A 22,051-nucleotide genomic window follows, 5' to 3' on the forward strand; every position below is an offset into this window, starting at 1 on the left:
AGTTAAAGTATATTTTTGGTTATATAAATATTTCAAATTTTATTTTTAAGTCCCTATTAAAAAAATGGCATATTTTAGTCCTTAAAAAAATTTTATGCATGCATTTTTAGTCCTTGTTAATTTTTAAAATTTTTAAAAATCTTTAATTATCTTTAAAATTTTAAATTTTTGAATAATATTTTTCATACGTGTTTAGAATACTATAAAGTATTTCTATATCAAATTATATAATTTTTTAAAATGAGAAGAATTAAATATAATTTTTTTTAAATTTCAACAGATAATGATAAAGTAATGCAAATCTCGACTTGGAAATCAAATTTTGAGTTTTTTTTTATGGATGAACTTTTTTAACGTTCTAAATATGTCTGTAAAATAATCATTCAAAAATATATATTGGTTTAACAGTAGGCACTAAAACCACGTCCATAATAATTTTGTGGGGATCAAAGTATGCTTTTTTTTAATAGGATTAGAAATAAAATTTGGTAATTTTATAGTGACCAAAAACATACTTAACCCAAATTAATATTACACATTTAGAATTAAATACATTGTCAGTGTAAAGTTATTTTACACATTCAACCAATAAAAAAATCAACAAAATATCATGTCATTAAAAGTTTTTTAAAATAAAAATGGAATGTAATTGGATGCATGGTTGTGATTGGTTGACAATGTAAACTTATTTTACATGTAAATGACCTAATGAAGATATGTAGATGAAATGCAAAACATAAGCCAATAGAAAATAAAATCAGGAGTGCAAATTTTGGGGTGCAACAGCTAAGTGAAAAATAAATCCACTATGCCTCTGAAATTCGCATAAGCAATAAGAAATCCAAGCTAAGAGGAATGAGAAATCCACGTCAAGAAGTTCAAATTAGGTCATCGGAATATTATCCTCCAAATCGATCCAATGGACGCAAATGAACAAGTGAATATGAAGTAGTCAAAAGAAATTCAAAGAGGATTACTAACAAAATTAACCATAAAGAGAAATTAAGGATTAAAAACTTAATTAAATTATAAAAGAGAAATCCTAAAACAATTATAAATATCATATATTTTTTATCAACAAAAATTTATGGAGAAATACAATTTATTGTGCATCACTTTTTTCTCTTAATTTAAATAAAACCAAACATAATAAATGATTTTTTTCTCTTAAATCTAAAAATTGCTAATAACCTAACGGGTGATTTTGAATTCAAAATATTAAATATACCGATGGAGTTAGGTAAATAGTGACGTTTTTTGTACTTATCAAGAAAATATCAAGTAAGGTAATTTTGATTAAAGTTCTCGTTAATTTTATTTTTATAATAAGAAGGAAAAAAAGACAAGAAAAAGTGAATTTGTTAAAATAAGAGAATCATTCTATTTCTATATATGAAACGAAACAAAAAAATGTATAGAAAGAGACAACACTCATATGTGGAGAAAAGTTCCTCTCTTGTCTTTAGAGGGCAAATCAAACATTCTATTTTAATGTTTGATGTCAGACTTTCAAAACATATCTTTGAAACACTTTAATGAAATGAAAATGTTCAACTATAAAAAGAAAAAAAAAACAGTCTGAACAAATTCACATCTTATTTAATGAAAAAAAAATACAGACAAATGGATCTTTACTATTGTTATCTTAATTTTTCTCTTTAACTAATTTAAGCTCTAAACTGCAATATTGCTATATCAAGATGCTATCTCTTTACCAGCGTGAAGTTTTGGCATTTTCCCACACTTTAACCTATTTAAATAAAAGTATAAAAAGACAAGAAAAAATTAATAGCTAGAATTGGAAAATTATTGTTAAAATCTCGATTTAAAACTTAAACTTTAAAGATTTCACGTTTTTAGTTCAGCATTTCGTATTAAATCGCAGGTAAAAGTATTTTTTAGGTAAAATCATATTCAAAAACGATATTAAGTGATTTAAATCTTTATGAAATCGGTGAAACTGTGTAAAATTATGTAAAATCGTTGGATTTTACTCTTTGACCTGATTTTACTTCTTTTTTTTTGTCAAAATTTATAAATCACATTTTATATTTTGACCCATACAATTTTTTATATGGATTTTTAATTTTAGAAAATTTCTTTAGCCACCTCCCTATGGGGGTCACCCCCAGCGAAAATCCCAAAATATCCCTGCTTCGGAAATGAACTTCCGAAGCACTTTTTTTTATAAAATAATTCCACAATTCGGAAGTGCATCTCCGAAAACACCTCATGGGGGGGTGTCTTCGGAGATGAACTTCCGAAAACACCTCATGGGGGGTGAATTCGGAAATGAACTTCCGAATTATGCAGAAACTGTGTTTTTTTTTTATGTTTTTTCTTAAATTGTCTCGCATTTTAATTAAACGCAAACGCCAAATAAAATAAGCAACAGATAAACTGAAAATACTAATATGATAAATCCAATCCAAAAACACTGTGCGAAAGATACAATCCGAAATCAAAACAAAACAAAACACGTCAAACAAAACAAAAACACGTTATTCTGCCCGACGAGCGTTACAAAATACACATCAAACAACACAAAAACACGTTATTCTTCCCGACGAGCGAACTCCTCCGAATGAAGATAATGATACCAATCCTCATCCCACTCAGTCTCAGAACCATCAGCGTTGATCATGACTCTCACGCCTGAAGACTGAGCCTGCACGTCCGAGCCATGGACCCCCAGGGGACGAGAAGCAGAATCAGTCAAAACCTTCTTCTTCTCCTTCACCTCCTTCACTCTGCGAGAGCACGAGGTTGAAGAACCCTTTCTTCCCTTAGCGCCACCCATTCCTGCGTAAAAATGAAGAAAGAAAGGTCCATGAGACCTCCTTTTATAAAAGAAGAAAGGGGACAAAACGCTTGGGAAATGGACAAGTCATTAAAGAACAAAGACGTTGGAAACCAGCGACACGCCGTCAAAGAAGTCAGAACGCATGCACACAAACTTCAAAGAAACAGGCACAATAAACAAAGGCGTTAAAAATAAAGTACTTGCAGATTAAAACGGACACTCCCTACCCTGTCTAGCCGACGCAGTCTGGGTCTCCCTACCCTGTCTGATGCGTGCTGGTTGGTTGCCTGACATGTTCCTGTAAACAATTGAAATCGATTAATATGCGAGGCAAAATAAAAAACTAAAAAATTTGAACTTCTGATACAATTCGGAAGTTCATTTCCGAAAACTGGGATGGAGGTGTTTTCGGAAATGAACTTCCGAAACATCCCTGCGATGGAGTTTTCTGCAACTTCCATGGCAGACCCCAAAATCAAACATAAAACCAATTCAAAAAGCTTCTAAACAACCTAAATACTACTAACAACCAGTTCATATATCATTTATGCAATTGAAACCCTAAATAACATGCATTTGAATAATGAATCTAACAAATTTAAAACTTACAAATTGAGTGATTTGTGGGCTTTTGAATGTTGTATAGCAATGTGATTGGAGCCTTGATGCAGCCTTGAAAGTGTGTTTGCACAAATTTTCGCCTTTGCTTGTTTTTTATTTGAGTTAGGGTAAATGAATGGGGGAGGGGGAGTGTTTTGATAAATCTGCAAAACGCGCAGTATTTCGGAAGTGAACTTCCGAAATGCTGTTTTCGGAAATGAACTTCCGAAATAAGACAATTTTTAAAAAAAAAAAGGCGTTTTCGGAGATGCATCTCCGAAAACACCTTTTTCTTGCATTTCGGAAATGCATTTCCGAAGTCAGGGGTAGTATGGGGTTTTCACCAGAGGTGGACTAGAAGGTAGGGAGGTTGGCAAAGAAATTTTCTAATTTTATTCACGTTCACATCTTAGTTATAATATTAACGAATCTTTAACATTTGGAGATGAATTTAATCAAGTCGAATATGAATGTTCTAATGAAGATGATGTTGTAGAAGGATTAAACTTTTGATTAAGTTGAAGATGAAGATGAAAAGATTTATTTTTTTCAACTTGAAAAACTTGTGAAACTATTGTTTGTTTTTATAATCTTTTGAATGTTACATTTTATGATTTGATGGACAATTTGTATAGTTTGATACAAGTTTGTGAATATTACACTTTATTATTATGATATAGTATATTTTGCTTTATAATTAAGTTAAAATTTTAAAACAATTAATGCATTTAGAATATTATATATTTTGTAGGAGAAAAATATGTTATTTATATATAGCTTATTTTTCTCCTAATATATATATATATATATATATATATATATATATATATATATATATATATATATATATATATATATATATATATATATATGGGATAGGATCAAATGACACCAAGGTGTCAAAGTTTAATTTGACACCAAAATCTCAACCGTTAAAAGAATTGATCAAACGGTGATACTAAATGGAATAAAATAATAATAAAAAATACATAGCATATTTTTCTCCTAAAAAATAAGTTATTTAGTATCACCGTTAGATCAATTCTTTTAACGGTTGAGATTTGGTGTCAAATTAAACTTTGACACCTTGGTGTCATTTGATTCTATCCCTATATATATATATATATATATATATATATATATATATATATATATATATATATATATATATATATATATATATATATATATATATATATTTAATATAATTTTAATTTAAGGTAAACTCTATGATTTTACGTTTCAATTTTATCTAAGGGTCTGTTTGGTTCAAATGAGGGGGAGGGGAGGGATTTTATTGGAGGGGAGGGAAGGGGAGAGGAGGTGAGGGGAATGGGAGAGGAGGGGAAGGGAGGGATTATAATTAAAAATATGTTTGGTTCAGGGGGAGGGGAGGGATTTTATTAATAATTTACATTTTTATCCTTATTATCATATATAAGTGCTACAATATGATATTTAAATGTGAAAATTTTATATACTTTATGTGTTAAATAATTCATTACGATTTTAAAGTTGTTATCGACATATAGTTTAATTTGTTTTTGAACATTTTATTCGAATTAAGTAAACTCAATTTTTTAACGTTATGTAGTAAATTATAACTTTTTAATCACTCAATATTAGAAATTTTACCAACAAAAAAATATGTATAGATTTTTCACATTTGAATATCATATTGTATCACTTATATAAGATAATAAGGATAAAAATGTAAATTATTAATAAAACCCTCATCCCCTCACCTCCTGAACCAAACATATTTTTAATTAAAATCACTCCCTTCCCTTCCCCTCCCCTCCCTTCCCCTCGTTTGAACCAAACAACTATCTGATTAAAAAAACCCCTCATCTCCCCTTCTCTCCCCTCCATTAAAATCTCTCCTCTTCCAATCGTTTGAACCAAATACACCCTAAATAAAACGAATCAAGATAAAAACTCAATTCTAACAATTTTGATTTTATCTGAAAAGAAAAAAAAATAGAGTATAAAAAGAATTCTCTGTGATGATAAGAGACAACACTCTCACTCTCTGAGAGTTGGGAGAAAGGTTTATCTCTCCTATCTTTTGAAGATAAAACAAACAAATTGTAGTTTGACTATATTTCACATTTTTTCTGCCACCCAATTTTTCATTTTATTTTATTATTATTATCTTGTTATTTTCAATGTACTCGATGCTTGTAATGCCGGTCTTTCAAATTTACAAAAAAAATCTTTGATCCACTTAATAAAATGGTCAACCATAAAAAAAGTTTAACAGGTAAAAGAAGTGGCTATATGAAGAAAAAAACAACCTAATCAACTGAATTGTTCATATATATATATATATATATATATATATATATATATATATATATATATATATATATATATATATATATATATATATATATATATATATATATATATTCTTGAAAATTTAATTTTGAATCTCCGAAAACATCCTGTAATATAATCTGATATTAAATAAAAAATTATTTATATTTTTATGATGACATGGAATCTATTTTATTTTATTTATTTTCTTTGAATTTTCTTTAATAAATTGAGTTTAATTTTTCTGCTATTTATTTAATTTTTTGTTGTTGTAACTATTAGCTTTTTTTTTTTTTTAATTTCTGTCTCACAGTTCTATTTTTATTTTGATATATTATTGGTTAAAAATGATTTGTTTACATTATATTTCTATTTGTTGTTTTTTAATCTAAAATATTGGTATAGAAAAACATTCTTTTAATTATAAAGCAAAAATATTTTATTTTTAGTCTACTTATCTTTCTCTTACTCTTTTCATTTCATTTCTTCTCGGTACATATATTTTGTGATTACATTTTATAATGAATTACTTTTTCAGTTTTAAATTAATTATTTTACTTTTTATTTATTAATATAAATAATTATATGTTGGTGCACAAGAATTAAAGATGATAACAAAGAGAATAACAAAGGAATAACGGCGCAAGAGAGATGAGAGAATAAAGTTGTGTATATTCTACTACTTATGTTATATTAAATTATAGCTACTACAAGGTTATTTATACAAAAAGAAAATCTTGTCACATAAGCCCTAAAAGAGTAAACTTAGTGAACAAGTCTAAAAGTACAACTAGTACAGTACTAAGAAATACTAAAATGCTCTTACTAAACAGCTACGCTATCTGGACCCAGAAGCTAGAACTTCTGGTCAACACTATCTTCTGAGTAACCATCAGAAGATCAGCCCACATCAGAACTTCTGATACTCTTGTACTCAGAACTTCTGATGATCATCTATTGAATATTGAATTACTCTTCAATATTATAAATAATAGTTATATGATTTTATGACATTTTTTATGTTATAATATCTTCATCTCCATTTTAAAGTTAAAATGAATAAAAGATGATTAGCATAAAGAATTAAAAAAAAACACTCGAGTACTTTGACAAAATTTCTATGATAAAATTATAAAAAAAAAAAGACAAATTGCATAATATGATATTAACAAAAAACTTATAAGAATGAGGAAGAGAAATAAGTAAAAAAAATAAGAGTTTACTTCAGATATGTATTTCCAAAATCCATCAATGGGTGAATTAAGAAATACATTTTCGAAAACACCCATACAAAAATGAAAATAAAATGGTGCAGACGAAGGTCCATCACTAGGATGAACGACTGAGGATCAACAGATTGATTGCGAGGAGCCATGAAATGTGAAAACGATACACTCTCAGATCGAGAGGCTCGTGATACCATGTTAATGAAAGAAAACCAGCCTCCCATAGCTGCAATTGACACATCCTGTAGAACAGAAAACAATAATAAAACAGGAAAAAAGTCTTTTAAAATCTCCTCCTCTATCCACCAAGTATGTCAAAAAGAAGTTCCATAGTCATTTCCTTGTTCGCATAATCCACCAATTTGTTGGCTACAATAACACCTTCGAGAAGTTGACTTCCCGGGACGAAAGCGCTTTGGCTATCCGATATAATTCCTCCTATAACCTTCTCCAATCTGTCCGCCAACACCTTAGCTAAGATTTTATAGATACACCCTACCAAACAAATAGGCCTGTAATCATTTAATTCCAAAGGATGACCCTTCTTCAGAATAAGAGTAAAAAAGGATGATGTAATCGACTTAGAGAGAACAACCCCCGAATGAAAATCTCTAAAACAAGCCAAAATGTCCTCCTTGAAAAACAACCAACAATTCTTAATAAAAAGAATAGAATAACCATCAGGTCCCAGAGATTTTGAACCATCACAATTCCAAATTGCCTCCATGACTTCTTCCTTTGAAAAGCTAAATTCTAGAGAATCCCCCTCTTCTTCAGTAATTCTCTTAAACACCGCTCCATCCATTACTGGTCTAATTGGAACGTCCTCTACATATTTATTAGCAAAATGCTGATACACCTCCCTTCTAACGCTCACTACCGACTGCATCACCCCCTATCCATTACCATACCGCGAATGTGATTTCTTCTAAGTATATGATTCATGACTCTATGAAAGAATTTAGTGTTGGTATCCCCATTGTTTAACTAGAGAATACGAGATCTCTGGATAAACATATTTTCCTTAATCTTTAAATTCAACTAAAACTTACAAGTAGCCCTTCTTAAATCTTCCAATTCATTCTCCCTAACCACTTCTAAATCATCCACCATGTTCATATTTTTAACCTCAGTTTCAACATCCAGATCAATCTTGCCAAAAACATTAAAATTCCACCATCTAAGCCTAGTTTTAAGGATGCGTAATTTTTCCTTCAACACAAATTCTCCTCTCCCCGAAACAACTATAACCACCCACTCCTTCTCCACGACACTCATGAACTCCTTATTCCCAAACCATCATTGTTGCATTTAAATGGTTAAGGGCCCCAATCCTCCTTATCCACAACTAACCATATCGAAAAATGATCTGACACGTCCCTCTCTTTGATGCGATGCCCCACCACACCCCACCAACGAATGTATCTGAAACCAATACGGCCCAACCTACTCTTAGAGAGACCATCACTACTAAACCAACTGAACATTTTCCCTTTACAAGGGATATCTATAAGACCAATGTCATCGATAAAACCGGAGAAATCCCTCCACTATGTAGAATTTTTAGAACCAGATCTCCCAACTCTCTCCTTGCAATTTTTTACCGCATTAAAATCCCCACCAATCATCCATTCCCCATCAACAAACTTGGATTTCAACACTAGCAATCTGCTCCATAATGAACGCTTAGCCTCACCCGAACAACCAGAATAAACATTAACAATATAATAAATATTATTCTTCCAAGACACCTTGATTCCCAAGTACCCGAAGCACTTAAAGCTGCATAACACATCCAGCCCTCCCTATTTCCAAAGAATCAACAAACCACCAGAGGAACCAAGAGATTCAGAGATAGAAAAATCTATCACCTCATTGGGCCAGAAGCTTCTAATCATAGGTTGAGAAAACAAAGAGATCTTTGATTCCTGAATGAAAAGATATCAACCTTCCCTTTATCAATAATATGCCCAATACGCCTCCTCTTAACCAAGCTACCTCCTCCTATAATATTAAGAGATCCAATAATCATTTTGACACACTATGAAACACCTTCCTTCCTTTTCCGCCATCCTTGGTAAAATTCTCAAGATCATTATAACTTCTCTTCAGCTCCGGTTGGGATTCCACCATCACTACACCAAGCTTCTCTATCTCCACTCTCAACCTTTATCCCCCATTCAATTATATAAATATTAACTTATTTAAATAAAAGTTAATTTATTTTAGAGAAAATAGGACATGCACTGACGGTGTAAAGTAATTTTACAATGTCAACCAATAGATACTATGTATCTTGTCAAATAAATTTTATATTTTAAAATTATTTAAAAGATATATCGTATCGTTGATTTATTATTGGACTATAGTATAAAGTGCATGTTCATTAAGTTTTTATTTTATAAATTAATTACAAAAAAAAGAATTAATAAATTGGATCATGTTAAAACTGTTGAAATTAATGCACATTTCTAGAACATTCTAGCAAAAATATATGACAATGTTTAGAAAGTTCTATGTTAATGTAATGTATAAAAGACAAACAAAAGTCTGGATAGTTATATTCTAGAAACATCCTCAAGCACCTATAAATAGACAACATATGTGTAATTGTATTCAAGCCTTTAAGGTTCAATATCAATAACATTGAAGGCTTCATCATTCTATTACTCTCCTACTACAATAAGTTGATTACTTATGTGTTGCCTCGTGTTCTTTCAAATTAAATGCTCCAATACTAGCTCTCACACTAATTGCTACTATATTTCAACTATATACTAGAGCTTTTTACACTATCCAATTACATTTTAAACTATCACTACTACTTCAAATACCAACAGTGGTATCAAAGCTATGTTTGGTCATTCACTAGGCGTAGCAAACTATTTCTTCTTGTCACCAAATATTTATTAAACTAGAAAATAAGGTCTCTGACTTAAATGTACAAAGGAGTACATGTAGCTACATGGCCCAATTCTGTTTGAGTTCAAACCCAAACCTAAAAATGAGAGAGGGGAGTTCATGTAACCTAACATTTCGACCCTCTTAATTGCAAGTCTAACTAATATTGTAAACCTATGGCAAATAAGGCTCGAGTTTTGATAGAGCACAAGTGCATGCTGTAGCAACCTGCCCTAAAAATTAAAGGTTTAGAGTCGCCACCTATTCTGAAGGGCGAATAGGAAACAATACACAGTATAGAGATCGAGTTAAGTTATTATAATCAGGTCGAGGGAAGGTGTTAGGCACCCTCAACCCTTTCCTATTGGCTTTGAATCTAAGGGTCAACTTTTATGGCTAAAAGTTAAGGTTAATAGCTAAGGAATTGAATAGAGGAAAAATTGAGATTTTAGGGAGGGGGACTCGCCTTGGTTATCCAAGTGCCTACGTATCTCCTTATGGAGAATCAGAGTCAACGTAGTTTGGGCACAGGGTTGTACGCCTTAGAGTTTGTTTATGAAGTGGTTTGAAGGCTTTTTGAATGACCTATCGTAGTTTTGAATTATAAGGTTTGCAAGGCATTTTGAATTGCCTGATTGAAAAGGATAAAAATCCGTAGTTTTTGTTTGAATGCGTTCGAATGTTTTAAATGTTTGGGCGTACAACCCTGGTTTTAATTTGTTACCGTTAGTTGCAATAATCAATAGGTTTGATTACCTTGGCTAACGGGTTGAAGGGAGGATTGCTAACCACTATAATCGATAGATTCGATTACCACGAATAGCAAATGTGCGTATTTTAATTATCGTTACTCCTCATAATCGATAGGTTCGATTACAAATAATAACGAATTTTAACAAAGGGAAAACGCTAGTCATTATAACCAATAGCTTTGGTTAAAACCATTTAGCGAAATAATGTTATTTTAATTTATATTTAATTAAAGAATTAAATAATTAATTGATTATTACCCACCGCGATCAATTGATTTAATCGAAGCGAATAATAAATTAAATCGTTTGGCTAAATACCTAAGCCGGTTGGAAGACCCTAATCCTAATACTTTGGCCACTGGCCAATGGGATTGAGCGAACCCTAATATTGTAATATATTTATACAGGGTTTTTATAATTAAAATTAATTAAATCAAATTACTCGAAATAGTCGAATAATCAGGAATACAATCGGGAAACTAATTATCATAATCCTAATCCTGACTTAATTCTATTTTCCTAATCCTAATTTAAATAAATTAAATTAAACCATGTTTAATGATCATCTAATTCTAAATAATTAAACAATAATAATAAGAATTATATAAAGAACCTGGCTATGATCATATGTTGTTGGCCTTGAAGTGTCCATGGTACACTCCTTCATCTCTGATGTGTTGGATCCACTTAGCAACTGATCTGACGGCTGATATATGGCGGAACATGGTAAGCTTTAGTGGACTGCATGCATCGGACCTGAGAACAAGAAAAATCAAAGAAAAAACGCGCCCAGCATGATTCGCACTCGCGTCCAATGCTTAACCAGCCAAACACCTTACCACCTGCGCTGCATTGATTTGTTGTTAAAACCATAATATACAAAAAAACAAATGAAACAGAACTAAAAAAAAGGGGCGCGAACACTGTTCTTTTTCGTTGCAGCTGTGTACGAACAGCACCATGGCCAATACCTGCAACACCTCAATTCCACAAAACTTGAACATAAATCACGATTAAATACATGATTTGAACCAAAAATCCGCCATGAATCCATTGGTACCCTTTGTTCGGATTAATTTTACCTCTATGAACGAATCCCAATTTCCACCTTCTAATCCCTAACAATGGTGGAATCTTATATATGCAACCGTACTTCAATTAAATTATGCCAAGAGCTTCAGAACATTATGATAAACTCATATACACCGGCAAATCACATTAGCTAATCATAAATTTGTGAAATCAAACGTAAACGAAATTGTTGCAAACCGTGGGCATTACCGGCGTGATTCTGTACACGTGAAATTGAGGTAATGATCTGGTTCATTTTAGGACACCCCCAGGATCATGTTAGGATCCTTTAAACTCCATGAATTTCTTCCAATCTTCAATTCGAATTTGAAATTTTCTGGGGATTTTTTGCAATCGGTTTCCTTAGTTCTTGGAGGCCGAAAAATCCCCCTCTCCCTTCTTACTCTTCTGCATATATAGCATACCAGATTAGGTTAACAAATTTGATAGGAAATCTTATTATTTAATGCCAAGATCTTTGATTTTGAATCAATCCTCTTTTGCCATTTTTGATCCTCTCTCTATTTCTCAACCTTCCTTTCACGTTTCTTTTGGCAACTTTGGGCCTTGGGATGTTCACTAACAAAGCCATTTTTTATTTTTATTTGTTTCATACTTTTTTTGCATTGTACTTAGTATTCAAAAGATGAATAATAATTAAAACTAATAATAAGAAAGTAAATCTATTAAAATTAGTAATAATAGTTAGTACTAATAATATTCAAAAATAAAGATAATCCTAATAATAACTAACACTAATTAACAATAACAATAATTCGCAATAATAGAAAATAATCACACCAAATATTAAAATTAATAACCAGTCAAAGCTAATTAATAATAATAATAATTAAAAATGATCAAATCAAATATTGAAATAGTCCGACAAAAAATCATAAGCTATATGATCAATTGTGAAACGGACTAAAATTCTCGAAGATGGCACAAATGGGTCAGATGACTAGGCTCCAGCACCTTCTAACTTTAACCCTCATTTTAAATCAGGATATTCTATAAGAACGCAGGTTTGACAATAGGAATGTCAAACCCCATGATTCTTAATTTTGATCCTTGATGAATTAAAAGACATGAATTGACCAGGCAAATTTTGGGGTATGACAGCTGCCCCTGTTCAATCTTCTTAAACCTGAAGAGTCGGATAGGCACGTATGCCTATCGTGATCTAAAGGTAAAAGATGATTGGACACTGAGAATGCCCTAAAATTTGCATCTATTGGGAATAAAGTTCTATGGGAGATGGGCTTACGGATGCCACCCAAGGTAAATACCCCTCTTTTCTAGACTGTGAAGCAGATGCATTCTTTTTTTGGAAGGAGCTACGCGTATTGATCGTAGCGTGGCCTAAAAAGGCAACCTTGATTTTATGCAATGTTTATGATGCATGTAATGTATGATGCAGTGAGCTTCTCAAAATAAATGAGAGCGATGTATGCACTATGTATGGATGAGGCATGTTAGTTGAATGATGCATGATTGTTGGTTATGTTAGTAATTTTGGGAAATAAAAATAAAACCTTCGTGTGTTGTTGATGATGTTTTGGAGAAGATCACTGCCGAGAGACTAACGTGATAAACCCAATTGAAGAACCCTTTGTAAAACCCTTTGATCACTACCGAGGGACTAACGGGGTGGGTATACGTAATTATCAATAGCGACGACTCGCAGTTTGTTGTAGAAGATAGTTAACTTGCTATAGAGCTTAGCAAGCTTTCGTAGTTTGTGAACCCCACTTACTATAGTTCTAGTAAGTTTCCGTAGTTTGTGAACCCCAAAAGGATCACTTACTATAGCTCTAGCAAGCTCACCTGCACCAATAGGCTTACTTGTCATAGCTCTGACAAGCTCACCTGCACCATTTGGATCATCTGCCCTTGTTCGGATAAATTTCACCTGCACCATTTGGATCATTTGCCCTGGTTCGGACAAATTTCACCTACACCATTTGGATCATTTGCCCTGGTTCAGACAAATTTCTCCTACACCATTTGGATCATTTGCCCTGGTTCGGATAAATTTCTCCTACACCATTTGGGTCATTTTCCCTGGTTGGGACAAATTTCACCTACACCATTTGGATCATTTGCCCTGATTCAGACAAATTTCTCCTACACCATTTGGATCATTTGCCCTGGTTCGGACAAATTTCACTTACACCATTTGGATCATTCGCCCTGGTTCGGACAAATTTCACCTACACCATTTGGATCACTTGTCATAGTTCTGACAAGCTCACCTGCACCATTAGGAGCCACTTGCCCTTGTTCGGACAAGCTTATCTGCACCATTAGGGATTATTTGCTATAGTTCTAGCAAACTTACCTGTATCGAAGAAATTACCTGCCATGGTTCTGACAAGCGTACCTGCATAAGATGAGCCATTTGCTATAGTTCTAGCAAACTTACCTGCATGAAAAAGATTCACTTGCTATAGCGCTAGCAAGTTTATCCATGTAAAATCCTTGACGGTATCCTATAAATGTATGAAGATGATTCTCGCGACTCGAGGGTCAGCAATGGAACGATATGTTTAGTCACTCATGACTCGAGGGTCGGAATACACACCTATCACAACACGAGGGTTGGAAACTCACGACACGTGGGTCGGGAAATACACCTTTCACAACACGGGGATTGGAAACTCACGACACGTGGGTCGGAAAATAAACCTATCACAACATGAGGGTTGCAAACCGGGCTTTTGTAGTATGTAAATGCACTAGATGATATGCGTATGCTAATGCGTATGTATGTATGTTGATGCTGATACTGATATCATCCCCAAGATTTTATATCCTTATTGAACTTGTTTAAACCATATTTGCACCTACACCACGGCTATGCTTATGCCGGCTTGGTAATGTTTATGTATGCGGGTAATGCTTATGCTCATGCGTATGTTTGGTTGATGTAATGAGTGGAACGAAGTAATGTCTTCTGTAAGACTACCTGAAAAGGTTTTTGGAATGGATGTGAATGTCTGTCTTAAAGAAGACTATCTGAAAAGATTTTTTGGAAATGATGACGCTCGTCTTAGCAAAGACTACCTAGAAGGGTTCTTAGAAAAATACTGTCTTAAAGAAGACTACCTGAAGAGGTTTCTGGAAAGAGAATGTCTTAAAGAAGACTACCTGAAAAGGTTCCTAGAAAAAGACTGTCTTAAAGAAGACTACCTAAAGAGGTGTAATGTATCAACCCATGTATGTAATGCATGATTTATGTATTTGCATGATGTTCCAATGCTAGGTCGTTGGTAACCAAGAACGTATATAGCTTGCTAAATTTGTAAGGTTGTTGGATGCTAGCGCGATTTCCCACTACCTGCTTTTGAACTTTGATGATCGTAGTTAGGAGAGAGATTGGTTCGAGGTTGTAAAGTGTGAGAACTCCTTTTCCTTTTGCCGCGCGTCTTGCCCCAGTTTGGCTCCTTTGAATTACTCCACACCTTTGAATTTTCGAAGTCCTCCATGTCTTTCACCTTTTTGCCATTTGTACCTTTAACCTTTTCGAGGATCACTACACCTTTAACCTTTGGAGGTTCTCCACACCTTTAACCTCTCGAGGTTTTCCACACCTTTAACCTTCCGGGATTCTCCACACATTTAACCTTTGGAGGTTCTCCACACCTTTAACCTCTCGAGGTTTTCCACACCTTTAACCTTCCGGGATTCTCCACACCTTTAACCTTTGAATTATTCACCTTATGTCTTTGATACCCCATGACCCAATGTTTAGTGGAAAAAGATGCCTATGATCTCCAAGCCATGAAGGAAGTGCCCCGAGAAATAACCTCGTCGTGTGCTTCGACATTTAGATTAAAGGGTATGCCCTTGATTTCCAGATTTATGGAAGGTTATCCATAGTCTTATATCCTTCTGAATTTGAATTCTCCCCATGTTTTGACGTGCCCCTGATTGCTATTGCTTCGAGATGTGACCCCAAGTCGATTGATCCTTAGGATGAATGCCCCTATTCAATAGGATGTTCGATTGCATGCCCCTGTGATCCTTGAAATTTTTTCCCCTGTTTAGGAGAACCCCCTAGATGTGGTTCCCCCACTTCAGAGTCTTTATTAGAAATGATTACCTTTGATTAAACCAATTTCGAGATTTCCTCGATGCTAAGTGTCTATTCGTAGATGGCGTTGTACCCTTCGAGAAGTAACTCCAATGCGATGCATATGCAAGGTTTGAAATTGAAATCTGTTATGAATTAGGACTGGATGATGAATGCTTGGAGAAGCGCAGTGTTAGAAATAGTTTTTACAAACCTAGGAGTCAGTATAACAAAATCCTGCTTGATATACTTTCGTAGTTAACCTTGCCTCAGTTAGGACTTTTAAATGTTGTAACTTGGCCTGGTTTATGTTTTAAGAACAATGGATATAAGGCTCAAAAATTTATTTATCCCACCCCTTTCTCCTTGATGTTCTCCAGATTCTAAAGATTCGCCTAATCCAATTTGTTGGCAAGAGAGTCGTTTCAGTGTTGAGCAGAAGCCTTAGTAGAGATCCAAGCATTGCCGAAAGATGTTGTAGAGACCCAAGCATTGATGTGAAGCTTTGATGGTTTAGCAGTCACAAGATTATCCTTTTTAGTTCGCCTTTGTTTTTATCCCTTATTTTTGCATGAACCAACTCCTTTGAGTTTGATCCATCGGGATGCCCTAATTTTTGCCTAAGTCGCTTTTGTTTTCTTTCATGGAATTTTTCCATTTTGACTTAGCGGGCGTTTTTTTTCTTTTTTTTGAATACTCCTTTGGAAATATTGATCCTTAGATATTGAATGTTGTGACTGCCATGTTGGTTTGGATTTGCAAGCTTCGGCTCTGATATGTCCTCGATCTTGGATGATGTATTGAGGAATAAGATGTTGTGAATGTTATCTCCATTACTTCCTCAATCTTGGATGAACGCGAGGAAAAGGATATGCTTGAAACTTTGCTTGATCCTTGCTTGGATTAACTGATTCTCTTGACAACCAAAATACACCATTGAATTAATTGAAATATACCCTGCCCCTGGTTAAAATCAAGGTTTGTTTGAAAAGTAGAAACAAGCTCCAACTCCTGGCTCGAGGGGGTAACGAGGGATTAACATCCTTATGTCTCCACTGTCTGGGAATTGAAACAATGCATGTACATCGTCGGTTCGGTCTTACCTTGAAAGCATATGTTTAGTGAGACTTAGTTATTTGTATTCGTCATTCTCCCTTAAGTTTGTTAATAATTGAAAGTCGAAATTGAAACAGAATAGAAGGGTGTGGGTGGAAAGTCGTAGTAGTGAGCGAATGAAGCGAATGGATTGATTTCAAAAAATGCATGAATATTTTATTGAATTACTATTCGAAAGGTACAACATTTTTACATCAAATAACATCTTAGGATCGTAGAAGTTACAACTTAAAATGATAAACCTATTAATCCTAAGGCAATCTCTTTTGTGAGTATGTCGACTTTGTTTCACTCCTTAGTTCGTGGACTTGTAGGAGTAAAGGGTAATCTCGAACTTTCCTTGGGCACGTCAAACCTGTCGGGAATAAATTTGTTAGCGGTGGGTTTTCGTCGTATCGGAACTTCATGAGTTTCCTTTGACTGAACCTCTTTTGCTTTTTCTAAGGATAGTATCACACCGTTCGCAATCCTCGGAGTTCGTAGATTGATAAAGGAAATTTAGGACCCTTTTTCCCCTTGGTGGAGAGTTAATATATGTCGCTTTCCCTCCACCGTAGTTATGCACCTTTATTTAGGGTATTGCTCCAGTTGGACTAATCCTTGCCCCTAGGTTATCGTAGAGCTTCCTTGTAAGCTTTACTATGTTCATAGATGAACCCCTTATGACTAGATACCCCTTGAGTGTATCTATGAGAGAACTTCTTTGTTGAACTAATCCTTGCTCGACGATAACCTTTGTTGTATTTATAATCTTGTTTTGAAAAGGCATGAACACGTGGTTGGCATAGTGGAAGACATCCCTTTTTTTGTGTGGTAAGGCCGAGATAGTTCTCCACGAATCATCCTCCCTTCTCTATAGTTTCTGATATTGTTTATCTCTTTGTGGGTTGTAGGAAACCGGCTAGCGTGGTAAGTATGGACGCAGGCGAAGATAGAAATGCAAATGTAAATGCAAATGTATGAATGCATGAAAATGAGAATGCACGCGTATGCAAAGGGCTCCCCTTTTTTTTATGGTGACTCCTTGTATGTAATGTAATGCAGACATGCGACAAATATAATCCTAAGGATAACCTATGCGGATTTTGAGGTGACATTGGACCCTAGAGAAATCCTTGCAAGATAGATGTTATGACACGCCAATGGAAATCCCTTAGGTTAGGGAGTACGCAGAAGGTAGCAGCTGGTGACCGTTCAAGACAATCACCGAATCTCATGGCCATCGAGAGGCCGTTTGACGTGTACTAATGGAGTTGTCCCTCGTGGGAAGGTTCTCTGTGTGGAACACAACCTATCTAAGGACGATATTGAACGAAAAGAGAATCCCTACAGGCTAAGGATAAAAGATGTATAGATGGAAATCCAAATCCTACACAAGTTAGGGGGTGCGCGTGAGCAAGCACGAGGTGACCGTTCAAGACAGTCACTATATCTCATGGCCATCGAGATTCCAATCGGCATGCGTTAATGAAGACGTCCTTCGTGGGAAGGACATGTGGTTGTAAAAATACAAAGGTGTAAAAGGAAAATCCCTATGGGCTAGGGAGTGCGTAGGAGCAAACATAGAGTGACCGTTCAAGACAGTCACTAGATTTCATGGTCATCGAGAGGCCGATCGACGTATGCTAACGAAGGTGTCCTTCGTACGAAGGACACGATTTTAAGAATAGGATCCCTATAGGCTAGGGAATACGTAGGGATACCTGCAAAATTGAAACGCATAGATACTCGAAGCATATAAATTGCAAACATATAATAAGCACATAAGCCCAAAAGTCCTAGGTTCATAGGTTCGACGTAGCGGCTTTAGGGAGCCTACCCTTTCCATGGGAGTGTTCTAGAAGGTCTCATGGGGTCGTTCGTAGCCTCCGAGACTTTTTATCTCTTTGGATTTTATAACAACTCATTTTATCCATGAGGTTCAAATTTTTGGGGTAGGTTCTCAGAGAGATCAGCCAAATACCAAGTCCTGCCCTCGACAAGGTCAAGCCTTGTATTGGACATTTCCGGATATTCAACCCACTCTGAGTGGAATTATCAATAAGACTCGTAGGCGATTCAAGTCTCCCCTGGTCTTAAAGATAACTCCCACACTTAGGTTTAACAACAATTTTATATATCCCAAAAGATGCAATAGAAATAAAAATATTCACTTAAATAAATATTTAATTCAATTGCAGTAATGAAATTGCAAAGGAAAATAAATAAATAAAATTTAAATATTTAAACTAACCTCAAAATCCGGCTGCTTACAATTAAAAAAAATGCAATACACAACAAATATTTAAATAAACAGACATTATTTAAATAAACAGATATTATTTAAATAAAGAGATGTTTATTTAACTGATGTAAATAGATAGAAAGGGAAATAAATAAATAAATAAAAATAAAATTTTAAATATTTATGAAAATAAATAAACCCTAAAATGGCGAACTAAATAAACCCTAAAAAAATTGCCAAAAACCTAAATGTTTCGCCAAAAACCTAAACCCTGCCAAAACCTATAGGAGTATAGTAATTCACCATTATAGTGTGTCCCCAGCAGAGTCGCCAGCTGTAGCAACCTGCCCTAAAAATTAAAGGTATAGAGTCGCCACCTATTCTGAAGGGTGAATAGGAAACCCTACGCAGTATAGAGATCGGGGTAAGTTATTATAATCAGGTCGAGGGAAGGTGTTAGGCACCCTCAACCCTTTCCTATTGGCTTTGAATCTAAGGGTCAAATTTTATGGCTAAAAGTTAAGGTTAATAGCTAAGGAATTGAATAGGGGGAAAATTGAGATTTTAGGGAGGGGGACTCGCCTTGGTTATCCAAGTGCCTACGTATCTCCTTATGGAGAATCAGAGTCAACGTAGTTCGGGCACAGGGTTGTACGCCTTAGAGTTTGATTATGAAGTGGTTTGAAGGCTTTTTGAATGGCCTATCATAGTTTTGAATTATAAGGTTTGCAAGGCATTTTGAATTGCCTGATTGAAAAGGATGAAAATCAGTAGTTTTGGTTTGAATGCGTTCGAATGTTTTAAATGTTTGGGCGTACAACCCTGGTTTTAATTTGTTACCGTTAGTTGCAATAATCAATAGGTTTGATTACCATGGCTAACAGGTTGAAGGGAGGATTGCTAACCACTATAATCGATAGATTCGATTACCATGAATAGCAAATGTGCGTATTTTAATTATCGTTACTCCTCATAATCGATAGGTTCGATTACAAATAATAACGAATTTTAACAAAGGGAAAACACAAATCATTATAACCAATAGCTTTGGTTAAAACCATTTAGCGAAATAATGTTATTTTAATTTATATTTAATTAAATAATTAAATAATTAATTGATTATTACCCACCGCGATCAATTGATTTAATCGAAGCGAATAATAAATTAAATCGTTTGGCTAAATACCTAAGTCGGTTGAAGACCCTAATCCTAATACTTTGGCCACTCGCCAATGGGATTGAGCGAACCCTAATATGGTAATATATTTATACTGGGTTTTTATAATTAAAATTAATTAAATCAAATTACTCGAAATAGTCGAATAATCAGGAATACAATCGGGAAACTAATTATCATAATCCTAATCCTGATTTAATTCTATTTTCCTAATCCTAATTTAAATAAATTAAATTAAACCATGTTTAATTATCATCTAATTCTAAATAGTTAAACAATAATAATAAGAATTATATAAAGAACCTGACTATGATCATATGTTGTTGGCCTTGAAGTGTCCATGGTACACTCCTTCATCTCTGATGTGTTGGATCCACTTAGCAGTTGATCTGACGGCTGATATATGGCGGAACATGGTAAGCTTTAGTGGACTGCATGCACCAGACCTGAGAACAAGAAAAATCAAAGAAAAAAACGCGCCCAGCATTATTCGAACTCGCGTCCAATGCTTAACCGGCCAAACACCTTACCACCTACGCTGCATTGATTTGTTGTTAAAACTGAAGGATAGAAAAACACTTAGAAAGGGGGGGTTTGAATAAGTGTAGTTTTAAATCTTGTAAGATAAAAACAATTTGCACAATGATTTTTATCCTGGTTCGTTGATAACTAAATTACTCCGGTCCACCCCCTTGGAGTGATTTACCTCACCTGAGGATTTAATCCACTAATCACACTTGATTACAATGGTTTTCCACTTAGACAACTGCTAAGTCTTCTAGAGTATCCTGATCACTCTAGGAACAAACTGCTTAGATAACTTCTAAGACTTGCTGGAGTATACTGATCAACAACCTGATCACTCTAGTCCTTTACAAATTAATGTAAACAAATTCTAAGATTATTACAATGCTTCTTAAAAGCTATAATCACAACTGTGATATTTCTCTTAAAGTTTAAGCTTCATCTCACTAATATATTACAACAGCAATGTAGTGAGCTTGATGATGAAGTTTGAGAGCTTTTGAGTTTGAACAGCGTTTCTGTAAGTTTGTACAAATATTCGTCAACCAGCTTCTCATCAGAACTTCATATATATAGGCACTTGAGAAGATGACCGTTGGGAGAATTTAATGTGTTGCGTAATCCGTACAGCATTACATTTAATGTTTCACTCTTTTGTCAACTACCTCGAGCCTTGTTTCCACTGAGTCTACTGACGTTGCCTTTAATAGCTTCTAACGTTCCTTTTGTTAGTCAGCGTAGCCTGCCATCTAGTACTTGCTTCTGATCTGATGTTTGTGTAAATAACGTTTGAATATCATCAGAGTCAAACAGCTTGGTGCAGAGCATCTTCTTGTCTTCTGACCTTGAAGTTCTTCTGAGCGTGATACCATGAGAACTTCAGTGCTTCTGCTTCTGATATCAAGTTCTTCTGATGCTTCCATAGACCCATGTTCTGATTCTGCTTGACCATCTTCTGATGTCTTGCCAGACCATGTTCTGATGTTGCATGCTGAACCTTCTGAGCAGTGCTTCTTGCGCTGATTTTGTGCATACTCTTTGTATAATTCCTGAAACGGAAATTGCATAGTATTAGAGTACCACATTATCTCATACAAAATTCATATCATTGTTTTCATCAAAACTAAGAATATTGATCAGAACAAATCTTGTTCTAACAATCTCCCCCTTTTTGATGATGACAAAAACATACATAAATGATATGAATTTGCGATCAGAAAGGACAGGGGGCTAAAGACAATTACATAGCTATAGCATAAGCA

Source organism: Vicia villosa, linkage group LG3 (genome assembly GCF_029867415.1).
Source record: "Vicia villosa cultivar HV-30 ecotype Madison, WI linkage group LG3, Vvil1.0, whole genome shotgun sequence".
Lineage (NCBI taxonomy): Eukaryota > Viridiplantae > Streptophyta > Magnoliopsida > Fabales > Fabaceae > Vicia > Vicia villosa.